The sequence below is a fragment of the Choloepus didactylus genome, chromosome 1 (assembly GCF_015220235.1).
Source record: "Choloepus didactylus isolate mChoDid1 chromosome 1, mChoDid1.pri, whole genome shotgun sequence".
NCBI lineage: Eukaryota > Metazoa > Chordata > Mammalia > Pilosa > Megalonychidae > Choloepus > Choloepus didactylus.
The window spans coordinates 23,498,687-23,514,276 of NC_051307.1; the positions used below are offsets into that span (position 1 = coordinate 23,498,687).

General features: G+C 38.6%; 1 protein-coding gene and 1 long non-coding RNA gene across 2 annotated transcripts in view; one reads left to right on the forward strand and one right to left on the reverse strand.

Annotated features, from left to right (window-relative positions):
* CYYR1 (cysteine and tyrosine rich 1) overlaps positions 1 to 15,590 on the forward strand; it is a 95,066-nt gene that overhangs the window by 48,920 nt on the left and 30,556 nt on the right. The window lies entirely within an intron of this gene.
* Positions 4,561 to 7,754, reverse strand: LOC119531624. The gene is made up of 4 exons (XR_005216361.1): positions 7,700 to 7,754; positions 6,376 to 6,528; positions 5,449 to 5,669; positions 4,561 to 4,676 (listed from the first exon to the last, which is right to left on the reverse strand). It is a non-coding gene; the product is annotated as an uncharacterized LOC119531624 (long non-coding RNA).

Below are 15,590 nucleotides of genomic sequence, written 5' to 3' on the forward strand. Positions count from 1 at the left end.
GATGTTTAGTGTGTGTGTGTACAGCATAGTCAGTAGCATCAAGAGGCCTCTTCTGAGATAAAATGATGGTGGAATATACAGAGGGAAATAACTATTTAATACAGGAAATACTTCTCTAGCATATACGATAAATACAAATGGAATGAACTTTCTTATAGATGATAAATGGCTTGCTACCCTAACTTAATAAGAAATTCTCCACAGGGACAAGTAACACATTTGTTAATTTGTTACAGAATGGGAATAGGTGATTTGGAGTCTTCTGTCTTAATGTTGTAGCATTCCACTGAGTTTCCCAGAGGATTCAAGGCATATTTTAATACTGGGAGCCACATTTTTGAGTATTTTGCATTAAATATATTTTTAAAATAATATTTGGCATTTACAAGTCTTCTTTGAATATAGAAAACTGACAGATGGATATCATTATTACCATTAACATTTTATCATCCTCCACAACCTCGAGGTGACTAACAGAATTATTATGTGTAAATTTAGTATGTTTTTGAAATCTGACAACCAATGTACTCATTAGCTACCCGAACTGATAAAAACGATGTTATTAAATGTTCTTAATATGTTCTGAAATACACTGTAATTATACCTCTCATAGCTGATATTTGGCCAACATCGTACTGTACCCTAAATACTTCGGTCCTTACCATATGGTTGCCATGTTGCACAGTTGCTGATCTAAGAAGACTACATCCAGCAGCATTGCATCAGTTACCCCACAGCTATCAAGGTTGGATTAATTCAGTCTTGAAGACAATGATGATGAGTGTCTTCATAGTCTGTAAACACATGCTTTTGGTAATCTTTAGATGTTTGCTGTGTTCTGAATTTCCTTGGCATAAACTTCATGTCCCATACATAGAAAGTAAACTGAGGCAGAAGCGTAAGCAACTCCTCACTTCACTGCTTCATAGCTGTTAGGCCAGCAGGTCTGGAAATGGTACTATTCCCTGTGGCTCTAACAATGGGATAACTGTATGAATATTGATGTAAAACAAGAATGTAATTCATTTTGTCTCATCTGGTAGGGTTTCTGTTTCATACTACATTATTCATGTACTTGCATTTGAACAGTAGCCTAAATTTGTAAATTCTGTTTCCAAACTTTTTTATCTGAGATGGATGCACAAATCCCTCTGATATAAGCAGCATATGCATTATCTTCCCCATTTTGAGGGGCAAACAGAGCCCCAGAGGGGATGCCTGACTCACTTGAGGCCACTTGGCTAGGGATTGGTTCAACCAGATCTTGTGTCCAGACCTGCCAAATCCTACCTGTGCTCTCTCCACTGCATTATGCTGCATCTTGAAAAGATCATTTCAAAGTGGGCTGGTGTGTTAGACCTGAGGACTACTCAACAATACCCAGGTCTCTTCTCCTGCCAGCGCACTGAGAAGGCCATGCTTCCAAGCCTTCTTGCAGTTTGGTGGGACCATGGAACTAGTTCTGACCAATGGGCCATGAGCAGAAAGGATGTGTGTCACTTCTGGCCCTTTCGGTGACAAGCATGGGGCCACGTGTTGAGATGGTAGAGCTGTAAGATGCAAAGAGCCTGCATCCCTGAGTCATTCGAGGGAAGAGAGCTGTTATGGAATGTCACCTGACTAGAACAGGTTTTGCTTCAGCAAGAAATAAACTTTCTCAGTTAAGCCACTGAGATTTGGGGGCTGTTTGTTACTGTGGCATAAGCTTACTCTATTCTGATTAATGCACCTTCTCTAGATCCTTTCCCTAGCTGCTATCAGCACTTTTATCTACCATTAAAATGTTTTAAGGAAGTCCAAAAACTATTCTTTGGTGCTGTGGAGAAAATAAAACAGGAGAAGATGACAATTAAAAATGTCACAATTTTAATTTGATTGGTCAGGGAGGGGCTCGCTGAAAAGATTACATTTGACCAACAACTCAAAGCCATGCAGATATATGCAAGAAATGCATTCTAGGCAAAAGAGAATTGCAGGTACCAAGGCTGGGCAGCAAGTGTTTGATGGCTGAGGAAAAACAAAGAGGCCAATGGGACTGGAAAAGACTGGAGATGAGTGATGGGAGATGAGGTCTGAGAGAAGAAGGAAGAGGCTCCACATGGAGGGTCTTGTGGGCCATTGGAAGGACTTTGACTCTTACTCTGAGTAAAATAGGAAGCCACCGATATCGGAAGTGTGGTGCAGTGCAGTGACATGTTTTATTTTTTAAAAGGGTGTTTTCTGACAACATTTTTGACATTGAATGTTTCCTTACATTGGATGATGAGGTTGTAATATAATGCATGCTTTGATCATGTGTCATTTTGATCCACAAGTGACTCTCACCAAACCAGTGCTGATCTGGTGTCCATTATATTGTTGACAATCAGGCTTCTATCTGAGGTTCTCAGTGAACTCATAGGCTGCAGTCCCCTGACTTAGAATGCTTACCATAAAGCTAGCAGAGAGATCCCTGCAAGTCTTTATTTTCCAGGACCTCCCTTGTAAATCATCAAAAATGGACATGATCTTATAACATATGTGCTATGATGCTGGTAGGATTTAACCCAGAGCTTGGAACAGTCTAGGAAATGCCAGAGCAAATGCACTGATCTCATAAATTACTTTGTCATTTCCATGTGTATACCCAAAAGATACCTTTGCCTCAGCATCTTCAAAAGTAAAATTACCCTCCCCACTGTCTATAAACTCCAGAACTTATGCTCATTGAATGCCTTTTCTCAGTTCAGAAAAACCCCATTACCACAATAGCTCAAATCAGAAACCCCAGAGGCTGGTAACCCTTTTTTTTTTTTTTTAATTATTTTTTATTTTTTTATTTTTTTATTTTTTAAATTCAGTTTTATTGAAACATATTCACATATCATATAGTCATCCATGGTGTCCCCATTTTTCTACTAACCATCCATACACTGGATAAAGGGAGTGTGATCCACAGGGCTTTCACAATCACACTGTCACCCCTTGTGAGCTACATTGCCATACAATCGTCTTCAAGAGTCAAGGCTACTGGATTGCAGTTTGATAGTTTCAAGTATTTACTTCTAGCTATTCCAATGCATTAAAACCTAAAAAGGGTAACCCTTTTCTGAAATTCTTTCCCTCACACTTACACCCCTCTCAAATCTGCCCTTTTCTCTCTCTTCCTCTAACATAATGTCAAAACTGGCCCTTATTACCTCTCATTTGAGCTGCTAGAACAGCACCTGTGGTGGTTTGAAGCTGAATGTACCCGAGTAAAACGCGCTCTTAAATCAAATCCTTCCCTATGGGTGTGAGCCCATTGTAAGTAGGACCTTTTCATGAGGTAACTTCAGTACAGGTGCGACCCACCTCAATCAGGATAGATCTTAATCCTATTATAAGTGGAATAAAATTCACATGGAGGGAGAGAAAGCCACAAAGGGAACAACCAGACGCTGAAATCAACAGAACCCTAAAGAGAAGGGAGAGGCCAGAAAAAGCCGCCATGTGCCTTGTCATGTGACAAGCTAAGAACCAAGGGTTGCCTGCAGCCAGCCCCAAAACCCCACAGTCTTCAGGAAGAAAGCATCGCCTTGATGAAGCCTTGGTGACACCTTAGTGAAGCCTTGATTTGGACTTTTTCCCAGCCTCAAAAACGTAAGCAAATAAATTCCCATTGTTTAACCCGACTATTTCGTGGTATTTGCTTGAGCAGCCTAGAAAACTAAAACAGCCCCCCAACGTGCCCCTCTGGCCCCATTCTCTCCTTGCACACTGCTCCAGGTAGCATCTTTCTGAAACACAAATCTAGCTGTGTCATTCCCCTCCGTGCAGCAAATGAGCTGAATTCTGGACTTAAATGTCACTCAGAATCTAGGTTCTGCTGTATTTTTAGCCACTCCTAGTTTGTAACATTTGCTGTAGCTGCACCTAGCTGCTTGTTCTTTTCCAAACATTATAAACTATTTCCCACCTTTGATTCTGCATGTGCCATCCCCTCTGTTGGAATATGTCCTCACCTTGTCTAATTATCCAATTCCTTTTCTTCCTTTGAACCTCTGCTTATGTCTCATGCCATCTGTGAAATCTTCCCTGACCTTACTACTAGGGGCCCTCTTATGTAACTTTATTTCAGTGGTGACTTTAAACTTTTATCAGTCACCCCCACTAGACAACTCGTTATATGTCACGCCTCTATGACAGACGCAGATACATAGTGGGTGTTCAGTCCATGTTGAATGAATTAATAAATCTAAATACCATTCTCTCTCTCTCTCTATTGCCTGGTGTTAGCACCATTCAGAAGATATCATGTCTGTGTCCCAAAACCCAGCCTGTGGTGCTCAGTGGGCAGCAAATAGTGTCGTCATATCCTTCATAAGGGAAAATGTAGTCATTTCTTTTAGCCGTTTGTTGGATAACTTGAAAATAAACAGTATTTTAATATCAAACTTGTTCTTACACAGGTGTGTGTGTGTGTGTGTGTGTGTGTGGTTTTTTTTTTTTTTTTTTTTTTTTTTTTGACACTTTATTGCTCCAGATTGATTTATAGTTGTAATTCTTCTTTGGCTTGCAGCTGTTGTTATTAAATTATCACCATTCTTCTTAGGGCTGACCTCATTTTCTTGTACATTGGGTGCTTTGGCTATGAAGGAGAAACCCGTTGAGAAAAAACAGCTTCTAACTTCTTGGTTCATGTGGAGATCTGAATTCTGAAATGTGTGTAAAAGTAGATTTCATTTAAGAGAGCAGCTATTTTAAAATTCATGATCCAATAAAGGGAAAAGTGAAAATGCTTGATTTTTTTAAGGGATTACGTTTCAGAGATACAACATTGTTTAGGATTTACATTTGGCCCCTTTTCCCTTATTACAGAATAGCATATGTTCTAAGATAGGACATTGCTGTTTTTGCCTCAACTTGAAACCCTTCTCTAATCAGCATAAGGCGTGTTCAATTAAATACAGTGATAATTTGCTGTTATAACTGGTGGCTGAGTCATCTTTTTTTTTACAGGATTGGTACTGTAAAGAACTGATACATATGTCTCCTGTGTCAAAATTGAGTGTGAATTTTAAAGTCAAAAGTAAAATGAACCCTTGAGCATGCTCAAGTGAAAATCACAGCAACTTGTGGGCCAAGGGTTTTAGTAGCTACTATGTGAATATTTTTTTTCAAGTTGCATTAATCTACTCTTCATACTTCATGCAGAGAATGGAAAAATCCAAGCTCAGAGCTCTAGTACACTTATAAAAAGGACAGTATTAGAAAGGAATCTAGTTTCTCTGTGATCACATATGCATCTCAGTTCCTTGCTTACTCTGGGGCTGCTTCATTTGCTTGTACGTTTACTAGTGGTCAAGGGGTCAAATGAAGGGCCGGGGTCATTTTAGCAATGGGGCACCAACTTTGATTGGCTAGGGTCCCATGCATCTCTTGAGCTTATTTGTCTTCCCTAGAATGAAGGGTTCATAGCATGGTCACCTGGGTCAGGTATCAAGGATGAAATTCAAGGCCCAGGAGACACTGATGATGGAAACAGATGGGGAGCTGCTTCATACCAAGAACACCAGGCTTGTTCTGCTGTTGCATCAGGGTTTAACTCTGGAACTGGACCCAGAAAGCTTCTTTGGGAAAGTTGAGTTTTAGGCCTTCTTCTTAAAGCTGTTTTCCTCCATCTCTTTAGTTAGCCTTGGCCCAGGATGCTTTGGAAAACACAATACAATGAGGGTTGAGAGAATAATATTTATCGGGTTTGCAAATAAAAAAAAAATGCAGTGACACTACATTAACATAATGTGAGAAACTACATTAACGTAATATAAGAAGAATGCCATGGTTCATAAACTGTATGTAGCTGGAAAATACTCAATTTAGTGCAGATGAATTAGGATTAGGGGCATGATGATACAATGAGTGTACACTAAAGTTAAGTTGATGTACAAAGTGAGTAAAGTAAAATTGATACATTAGGAGACAAGTTTGGCTTGAGAAGAGAATGAGGATGTCACATTTCTCCAGCGCCCTTGGTCTAGATTAGGAAGGGAATCTGAGGCTTCAGATCCTCAACATTAGAGTGATTACCCTTGGGGGTGGCTGGTATATTGACTGGGTACAAGGGGGTCTGTTGAGATAATGCTTATGTTCTATAAGTTGATGGGCTGGTCGTTACATGGGCATATACATAAAATCATAAAATTCTTCAAGCAACATACTTACGGTTGATGCACTATTCTTATGTAAATTATGCTTCAAAAAAGAATAAATAAGGAAGATATGGGGTAGAACTAGGACTTCGACTTTATACTTCTCCAAAGAATAAATAGTTCCTTAATGCAGCTCTACCTCTGCCTTCCTTCACACACTGTGAAAAGCATTAAAGCCCATTTTTGTTTGTTTTTTCATATTAACCTAGTTTCTTCAGAAGGTCCTCTTTGCACGGTGCTGTGCAGACATTAATTTCCTTTCATTTTCTTGAACAGCAGCTCATGATTAGCTGCATGGCTCAGTGACTGTTCATAAATTCAGTTTCAGAACTTTATGATCAAATAGGCTGAATTTAACCTAATGATGATGATAAAAGTGAATAGGTATTAAGCACTTATAACATTCCAGGCACTGTATTTACATACATAAACTCAAATATTTAATTCATGTAACAACCTTATGAGTTAGGTACAATAAAAATGCACATTTTTCTTGTTAAAAAATGAAACTTTAGAAAGAGTGAGCAGCCCATGAATGATCACACTGTGAAATGTGGCAGAAATTGAAGTCTGTCTGTTATCAAAGCATAATCTAAAATCTCTGGAATGCACTGCCCCCCAGTAGCCTCCAAATGCTCACGTAGAAGCACATCTTTATTTGCAACTCAGATTTTTATTGCTTTTTATGCACTTGCGAATAAAAATTTTTGGAGGAAGTATTAACTCTAAATAATTGACCATCCCTTGGTCACCATGAGACACCAAATGAAAAACAAAGTCTAATAATAGAGTCAAAACTATAAAAGCATAGCAGATGGGCCATTTCTTTTTTTCTAATTTCAACCCTGAGCTGTGTTTTAATTCACATAAGTGAATTTTCCATATTACAGAATTTTTCCCTTTGAACATAAACATCTTTTAAATATTTTAGCCATCTTTCAAAAATGCAGACTGTAGCTAGACTACATCCCTAGCTTCTTAAACAGAGCATGACTTTCACCATCTATTAATCTGTTCCCAATGTCTCTTATTGATCATTGTGTTCTGTCATAATAGTGAGATCCTTGGACACAGTTAAGGTGTACTGAACTCTTGGAAAATAAAGCCCTACTCAGAAAGCTACAAACTGGTATGGAGTTCTTACGGCTGTGTTTAGTCGCTCTTATTATTGACTTTTTTCACAGTTGTCATTATGCCATTTCATTGAATTTGCTGCTTCAGATTCCCTTGGACAAAAGTGAACAATAGCAGACAGATAAAAGGACTAGATATACTGATAATAGAGCCTTTTAGAATAGTTTACAATAAATAAACAAGCAAACAGTGTAGGAGGACCAGAAAGGTTCTCTCCCAAAGAAACTGAAGATTTTATTTTTTGTTCCACCTCCCTTTTGTGTGGATTTGTACAATTTGGATTTTCCAAAGGTATTATTTTTCTCCTTTGCATGTTATACTTTAGTTACTGTGATTACCCGAATAGGTAATATCCAGATAAGTGTTTTTTTGTGACTTAGAAAAAAAATTGTTACCTGCTTGGGAGCAAGCTGACAATTTCTGTCTGCTCCTCATTAGACGTTTTAAAACTCCAAGAGGCCACAGCAGTGGATGTTGTTAACGATTGGTCTCCTGGCAACGGGGTTTCCAGGCAGATACTGCTGAGGATACAAAAGTGAACAGATATGAGATGAGATGGTGACTTGGAAAAAGGAAGAACACACACAAATACTCACACATACACACCCACACACATATATATAAATACATATATATATATGTGTGTGTATATATATATACACACATGAATTTTTTAGCTTTTTGGAGAAAGCAGTTAAAAAGAAAATTTTCAGTTTATTATTTTCTTAAATCAGACCAGGGGGATTTTAGTTATTTATTCAGGATGTTTAATAACATTTATCTTTTATCAACAACATGTAAATACCCAATACCATACCCTTAAAATAGGTCTTTGATTTGCTTTTGATAATATATCTAAAATCACTATTTTCTCTTTTAAAAGATTTGTATCTTTTAAGTGGGTAAACAAGTTAGTACTTAAATATTTGAAAACATGGCTTCCCCCCCCACTCAAGAACGGATTCCAAATTATCTCACTCTTATCCTAGATGAATTAGATTCCCACATATTCTTTTCATTATAATAGTATCTCCAAGTGCTTGTAATTATGTTAAAATTATCTTATCAAAATTGCAATTAATTTCATGGAGAGTGATTTTTCATGGACTTAATGGAGCTCTAACATTGAGCCTTTTGGAAAAAAAAATAAAGGAAGGAAAAAAATGTTCAACTCACTACGAATTCCAGCCACCTTTATTTTTCTTGTCCCACTTACCTCTAGAATCATCATATGATGAGCATAAAATAGACAAGAGTATTTAGGGCATCTATAGACACATCTATAGGGAAGAATATAAGTATTTTGGCAAAACTAGCATGTAGCAATAAATAATAAAATGAAAAAATCACTTCAAAAATGTTCACCTACAGAAGCAGAGTACAGCTTGTTCCATATATGGTGTCAAAGTTAAGAAAACTTCAATAAAATGTCCCATCTTAGCTTTAACATTAGCTATAGCTCACTGATGTTTTACAACATATAGACAAACAACATGAAATCAAAAATATATTTGGGCTAAATATACTGTACCATGAATACCTGTTACAGATAAAAGAAATTAGAGTCCTTTAAAAAAACACTATAATATCTCACCCTTGTATGTCAAGAACAAGAAAAAATTATCTATTCTCTATTTGCTGAAGGGTTTAGAGCCTGAAATAATTAGGATACAGAAAGGAAACAGAGACTTAACTTTCTTAAGGAAATGTTTACATTCATAAACAACGTATTCTTCTTGTAGCTCTGTAAATGTAACTGACCAAATTAGTTATACCTCCAGTCAAATTTGCTAGACATTTTCACTGCTCCCTAACTACCTTCCCTAGCAAGCAATATTCATATCTCCATTTCACCTTCTTTTGCAAAAAAAAAAAAAAAAAAAAAAAAAAAAGAAAAGAAAAAACCTGGCAGTTATCAATTTATACATCATGGTGAATTCTGCTCATGCTGCATTTTGAATTTGCAAGGATAGTTTCCTAGATCTCTTTGCCTTGGTTCTATTTATGAACAGCTCCATCTCTAGTCCTCTGTCTTCCCATATAGACTATTCTAAATTTCCAAAGCATATTACTTGATTTCATTAGATCCTGGGAGTATAAATCACTGCTTTATTTTAGGAATTTAGGCTGAAATTTTTAGGATGCAAATAATATTTCACTTTTTATATGTTCATGGTCTTGAGCTGTTGGATTTTATTACTGCTTTTATTTTTCTCCTCAGAAATTCTGTGTATTCCTTTCTACCCAAAGGCATTGAGGCACTAGGGCAAGCCATTATCTTTTGCTGTATGTTTTTCCCCCCACATTCATTAAAATACACTTGTCTATTGACACATTTAATAATACTCATCAGCCCTCTCTCTCATGGTGTGATCTTCAGCTCCAGTGCACTTTGCAGACTGTCATTAATCCTCACAACACTTCAGAAAGGTAGATAAGTGGGTATTACTGGTCACATTTTCCTTCGGTAGAACTGTGGGAATCCTTCTATCCAGATAACATAAAATGAAATTGGGACCCATTATCTCCACTGAACAGATGAAGAAAATGAGACCAGAAGATTAAGTGGTGAACCAAGAGGAAAGAAAGAATCCGTGTGAATATAGTAGAAGAGGCTTTTCAATTCCAGACCTCAGTCCTGGGACTTCTGTATTATCTTATTACAGACCTCTCTCTTGGCCGGGAAAGACAAATGGAATCTGTATGTGATGCTTTTGAAAGCTCTGTATAGAACTTTCTTCAGGAATTATGAGAAATAACCAAATTAACTAAATACAATGTTCACCATGGTGTGTGCATCTTAGGTTTAGCACTGGGGAACTGGGAATGGGTCTATTCGGAATGGTTCTTCATCACTGTATTGATTTTATTCTGAGGAAATATATTGCTCACTAAGATTTCTTAGAGGAAATGACCATCCTTTCCTTTGACTGTGTAAAATACATTGAACAAGCACAGTGCTTGATGGATAAGCAAAATGCAGCTCTATCCCACTGCCTTTTTATAGGAAGCTTTTCCTCTCTGATCACTGAAAATTCAGCAGACCCAAGACTTTTCTGCCCACTCTTAGCCCAAGTCTCAAGATTCTCATTCAGATATTTTAAATATCTAATCTAAGATGTCAATATACATTTCAGATTTCATGGAAGGTGTGCTGGTTTGAATGTATTGTCACCCAGAAAAAGCCATATTCTTTGATGCAATCTTGTGGGGCAGACATATTAGTAGGGATTAAGTTGGAATGTTTGGATTAGGTTGTTTGCATGGAAATTCACCCCACCCAACTGTAGGTGATAACACTGATGAGATAATTTCCATGGAGGCATGGCCCCACACATTCAGGGTGGGCCTTGATCAGTGGAGCCATATAAATAAGCTGACAAACAGAAGGAACTCAGTGCAGCTGAGAGTGAACTTTTGAAGAGGAGCTACAGCCAAGAGGGACACTTTGAAGAAAGCACAGGAGCTGCAGATGAGAGACAGTTTGAAGATGGCCATTGAAGGCAGACTCTTGCTCCAGAGAATCTAAGAGAGAACAAATATCCCAAGAGCAAATAAGAGTGACATTTTTAAGGAACTGCAGCCTAGAGAGGAACGTCCTGGGAGAAAGCCATTTTGAAAACAGAACTTTGGAGCAGATGCCAGCCACGTGCCTTCCCATCTAACAGAGGTTTTCTGGACACCATTGGCCATCCTCTAGTAAAGGTACCTGATTACTGATGTGTTACCTTGGACACTTTATGGCCTTAAGAATGTAACTGTGTAACCAAATAAACCCCTTTTATAAAAGCCAATCCATCTCTGGTGTTTTGCATTCCGGCAGCATTAGCAAACTAGAACAGAAGGCTTCTCCCCATCTTCCGCCTAACTCCAGTTGTCAGGGATTGCCTGCCTTTAGAGAGAAGTGTGTGGCTGATTGCTCTCTTTCCTACCCAATAGTTCCCTTCCCTCCATTACTCACCCCATAGCTGGAGAGCTGGGAAAGGGAAGAGAGAAAGGAGGGCTTAGGAAATTCTTGCGCATCTTGTGACTAGTACTGTCCTGAGCTGGTTTCCTGCCTTGTGGCTCAGTCAGGTGCTTAAAGCTCATCCTTTTCCTCTCAGGCAGTATGGAGGCCTCTACTGGGCTGCACTGACAGAAGCCCCCAGGACTTGGACAGAGCATCTCGCCAAGCTGGCCAGGTGGCCTTGCTGGACAATCAGTTGACTTTAAGTAAAGGAGATTATTCTTGATAATGTGGGTGGGCCGCACCCAATCAGTTTAAAGTCTTGGGTCTGCTAAATTTTCAGTTTACCTCTGCTACAGGTGGCTGCTGCCTCTTCCTTCCTATGCCAGCTCTTGGTCCTCCATCATCTGCTACACACAGAGACCCAGAATCTCACTGTTGCAGCCCCCTTGCCCTCCCAGGTGGCTCTCTCAAAATTTAGAGCAGCTCTCAGCCAGTTCTCTATCCCACATGTCCCATATCTGGTCCACCAGATCCTCAAATTTCTTGCATTATATTTGGCAGGGATGTAAATTTTCCAGACCCCACCATTTTCCATCCCCTCCCTATACCACCATAGACCCCTCCTCTGCCAAGAAAATATGTTCTGTTCGTTTTTCCTCCCCCTTCCAATTTTACTTCCACTGCTTAAAAATAAAATCCTTCTCCTCCAGCCACTCTGGATTACTCAGTGATACTTTGGCATTCAGTGTGCATTCAGAACCGGAGCTTTTTATGAACATGACTACCAACTTGTCTGTCCAACCTCATTTCCAACCTCTCACTCATGAACACTCTTAGCTCTTGCTCTACTGGACTTTTTGCTGTGTCCCAAATGTACCATGTTCTCTTGCTCCTACAGTGTTTTTCTCTTTTTTGCCAATGGATTTCCTCACCTCAGTAGTTGCAGCAGCCTCCTAAGTGGTATCCCTGTCTCTATTCATGCTTCTTGCAATCTATTTGTCATTCTACTAACAATCTCCTGATACACAGCTATATGCATGCCCACCCACCTCCCTGCTTTACAATCTCCACTTGAACATGGGTTCCAAAACTCTTCATGAGTTTTTCTCTACTTAGCTCTCCAAACTCATCTGCCACCATTAGTCAGACTGTATCAGTCACGGTTCTCCAGAGAAATAGAACCAGTTGACCAGTATAAAATATATACAGCAGGAACTGAGGCAGAATTTCTTCTTTTTCAGGGAAACCTCACATTTGCCTTAAGGTCTTTCACCTGATTGGGTGCAGCCCACCCACATTATCAAGAATAATCTCCTTTACTTAAAGTCAACTGATTGTCCATGTTAACCACATCTACAAAATAAACTTCACAGCAACACTAAATTAGTCTTTGAAAAACTAGGCATGGTAACCTAGCCAGGTTGACACATAAAACTAACCATTGCAAATACCTTCCTTCCTACCATCAAATTTGTATACAGGACTTACTATACTGATCTTTTCTCTTAAAATGTACCTTACTCACCCTCACCTTCCACATGTTATTCCCTCTTCCTGAATGCTCTTTCTTTTCTTCCTTGACTAACTCACTGCTCGATTATTTTAATTACCAACTCATTAATATCTTGAGCTTCATATACTTTTGTTACCTGTCTTTCTTCCCTGGTAGAAGTCAAAGGTGATGCATTCTTGCTCACCCTTGTACCCAGAACTCTTAGAAAAATACTGAATAGATGCTTTATCTACAGTTGGCGAATACATGGGGAGATAACGTTCCTCACTCTTTTCAAGAAATGATCAGTTATAGAAGATGAAAATCTTATAGAGCTGACGTCAGATTTAACTGCTTCAAATTTCAAACCAAATGAACATGTATGATGCAGTTAAAATATGTGGCCCAATTTGAGACTCATTTCAGATATTTCAGTTCCATGAAAGGCATAAAATCAACATTTACATATGATTCTCTTGAAGGGGGATGTTCACTTGTCTTCCAGTACAGAAAAGAAGAATATGCATTCCTTAGGCATTTTGATCAGGGGACTTGATTCTAAATTGAATCCCCTCTCCCCAAAGCAAAGGTTGATTTACATTATTTTGATATTGTTTTACGAGGTAGTATGTACGACTCTTTTGCAAGTTGATCACTGAGTCCATGAAATTTTAATAACTGGAATGTAAAATGGCAAAAGATCAAATTATATGTCTTAACCTCATGTGGTGCTAGACCTGCCCTTAAGGAGTAATAAAAGAAGCAGGCTATCTATAGCAGAAGGGAGAAATAAAGGTCAAAATTTATGGAATAGTGCTGAAAGTCCCTATGACCATTTTTCTTTGTAGGCATGCTTCCCATAGCTCTCTTGCTAGCTGACTGCTTTTTAAAAATTGACCTTGTCTTTCTTATAGAATCAAATCCAAATTCTTGTTAAAGGGTTTATTTTATGTTCTATGACTTGTGTGATATAAGATTGATGAAACAAACTTTGAAATCATGAACTGGTGAATTGACTGGCATAATCCCAAACTGTTTACATAAAATAAATGGTTGGTGTTGTTCCCTGGAATTTTTATGATCTGGATTTCCTCCTGAGGGTGCTTTGGTGAGAAAGGGCCCATTTGCAAATTTAAGCCAACCAAATGTAAGAATATCTTAAGGGCCAATCAAAATGTTAAGATTACTGACTTAGATTTCAAGTAAAGAAGAAAAAACAAAAAACTTTGGTGCCAGTGCAAGTAAAGAAGGAAAAACAAAAAGTTTTGGTGCCAGTGCAACTTAGTGTTACTCATCAAAACCAACTAATTAATATTTCTAACTCTCCAGTAAAGACCTTTCAACACCAGTAAATATTTTCAAGTTTGTATTGGTAATTTGAAGCTGTTATGTACCCCATATTCTTTTAATCCATTCCTATGGGTGCAGACCTATTGTAAGTGGGACCCTTTGAAAGGTTATTTCAATTGAGATGTGACCCACCCCATTCAAGGTGGGTCTTAATTCCCTTACTGGAGTCCTTCATAAGAAGATAAAGGACACACAGAAAAGCCCAGAGAGTTCACAGAAACCCCAGAGAAGCTAACAGATGAAATTTAGAGAAGCTGAGATACAAGGACACACCCCCAAGAAGCCACTGAAACTAGAAGCTGGATACAACAAAACCTAGGAAAGACAGACCACCAGACATTGCTGTGTGCCTGGCCATGTGACAGAGGAGTCTGTATTGCCAGCAGCCTTTCTTCAGGAAGAAGGTATCATCCTGTTAATGCCTTAATTTGGACATTTCCACTGCCTTAGAATTATAACTTGTAAGCTAATAAGTCCCCATTGTTAAAAGTCAGTCCATTTCTGATATATTGCATTTTGTCAACTTTAGCAAACCAGAACAGTTGCCTTTCCACTGGATCTTTGTAGTCCAAAAAATGGTTAGGAGAGAGTTATGTGTAACAGGGATAAATAACTAAAGGAAATTGGGGTATACTTTTCCTTTAAGATTCACAGCTGGTAAGAAATTATTTTTCCTTGCTGATTTTGGGTAGGGCCAGCAATAGAACAAAGGGTTGGATAAATAGTTGCATAGTTAGTTTATGCTGCAGAAACAGAGAAATCCTGAAACCTCACTGGCTTAGCTCAATACAATTTTATTTCTTGATCACATCAGCAGCTCTCCGGGGTAGCTCCCCTCAAGCCACAACTCAGTAATTCAGCCTGCTTCCACATGTGGGTTTCCATCCCAGTATCCTTTGCTTCCATCACACAGAGAGAATCAGGAGGAAAAGGGGATGAAGAAGAAATAAAAGATTTCTTAACTGACTTTGGCAGGAAGTGGTGCCCTACTTCCTTTTATGTTCTGAGGGGGAGAATTAGGCACATGACCTCTCCCAGTTGTGTGGATATTTGGTGAGCCTTAACTGTCTCTGTCACAACTCTGCTGCATGAACTCACCAACCTTAGATGAATCCTCCCTGTTGGAATGACCGCTCTCTGGTCAATTTGCATTAACTTTATCAGAAGAGTCCTTAATCTATAGAGATGGCCTAGACTACAATTTGCCTTATTCTTCCCATCAACACAGGCAATGTAAGTTACTTGAACAACTGCAGTGTCCGTTATTCTGACTGCCTACACAGCTATATTGGCTAATTTTCTTTTCCTCTGGTAGGAAAATGGTACTTTTTCAGGCTTCTCCTCCTCTCTTTTGCATGCTCTAATATATGGAACAGGATGAAGTTTGCCTGGCTTCTGAGACATCCAAAAGACACAGAATTGTGGGGTAATATCACTGGGGTAGATTGAATTACATACCTGTACAAAAGACATGTTCCTAATCTTAATCTGCTTT